The sequence below is a fragment of the Orycteropus afer genome, unplaced genomic scaffold, assembly GCF_000298275.1.
Source record: "Orycteropus afer afer isolate SDZICR_OR568_19922 unplaced genomic scaffold, OryAfe1.0 scaffold00009, whole genome shotgun sequence".
NCBI lineage: Eukaryota > Metazoa > Chordata > Mammalia > Tubulidentata > Orycteropodidae > Orycteropus > Orycteropus afer.
Window position 1 is genome coordinate 15798867 of NW_006921596.1, and position 1617 is coordinate 15800483.

Sequence of the window (1617 nt, forward strand, 5' to 3'; positions counted from 1 at the left end):
CCATCCCAGTAAGTGACTAGATGCATTGACTAGTGACTGCTGGGCCTCCGAGGCTCAGGAATGGCCAAGAGGTTGTCTGCCTTTGATTTCAGCCTTTGCTTGGTCACCAACCCTGTAGGATTGGCCTTTGGTGAAATGACTGATTACTCTCCCTTTCATACCTGCCACCCAAACCTCTTCACAAATCTTCCATCTTTTAGACTCATCTGCACTCCCTCTGTCTATGGCTATACCACCCTGAATGAGCCCGATCTCATCTGCCCTCAGAAGCTAAGCAGGGTTGGGCCTGGCTAGTACTTGGATGAGAGACTGCCTTGGAATACTGGATGCTACAGGCTTTAAGGAGCTCTGGTGGATAAGGCATTTGGCTGCTAACCAGAAGTTCAGAAGTTCAAACCCACCGGCCACTCTGCAGAAGGAAGATGGGGTGATCTATTTTCTGTAAAGATTTACAGCCTCAGAAACCCAGTGGAGGTCACTATGACTCTGATTTTTTTTTTTTTTTTTTTTCTGTACCTCCCCTACTACTCCAGTATAGCAGACAGAGATTGACTGATGGGTCAGCATACTTTTCCCCCATACCCTTTTGTGATAGGAGTACCCTCACTTTCTTTCTGCCACTCCCCCTGGCCATTGTAATTGGCCCAGCAATGAGCACATGATGCAAGCTGAGCCAATCAGTGTTCTTCATTGGGATTTTAGAAATGAAACTAGGCAAGAGAAGCCATCTCTTTCCTTTTGGGTAACCTGCTCTAAAGCCATGGCCAGAGAGTTAAAGATAGTCCACCTGGAGAAGTCTGAGAGAAGATCAACAATGAAACAGAAGTGGAAATGGAAAAAGACAGGTAGTGACACTTTCCCATCCCTAGATTTCATTCTGCTTTAAATTCAGAACCTCCCACATGAATAACTCTATGTACTGGGCACATAATATATGCTCAACAAAAGTTAGCTGCTACTATTATTATTATTAATTCTACCTATACCTTCCCCATTTACATGAACAGATAAGTCCTCCTTTTTAGAAAACAACTGGGTTTCTGTTCTTTGCACCCAGGGATACAGAGTCAGGATCCTGGGAGCATATTTTCTCAGAAAGGAAAGCAGATGCTAATCTAACTCACAAAGAAGCATCAAAGCCTGTAATAGCCAGCCTCCAAGATGGCACCCATGACCCTCACCTCTTAGTATTCTTGCCCTCATGTGGTTTCCTCCCATATTGAATAGGGGTGATCTGTGCGGCTACAATAGTATATGGCAGAAATGATGAAGTGTGCCTTCTGAAACTACATCCTAAAAGACATTGCAGCTTCTATCTTGCTGTCTTTTGGATCACTTTGGGGGCAGCCAGCTGCCATGTTGTGAAGACACTCAAGCAGCCCTGAGAGGTCCATGTGCTGAGAACCTGAAGCCTCCTGCACACAGCTGTGTGTGGGGAGGTGGGGGGGGGGAGCATCTGGGATGTGGCTGTTGCAATCTCAGTCAGATTTCCAGAGGATTGCAACTCTGTCTGATGTCTTGACTGCAGCCTCATGAGAGACCCTAAACCAGACCCATCCAGCTAAGCTGCTTGAATTTCTGATGCATAGACACTGTATAAAAATAACAGTTTATTAT

The 1617-nt window shown here is 45.5% G+C and overlaps 1 pseudogene; it reads left to right on the forward strand.

The window, feature by feature from the left end:
* The first annotated feature begins 219 nt into the window (after positions 1-219).
* On the forward strand, positions 220-338 carry LOC122150635 (annotated as a pseudogene).
* The last annotated feature ends 1279 nt before the right edge of the window (positions 339-1617 follow it).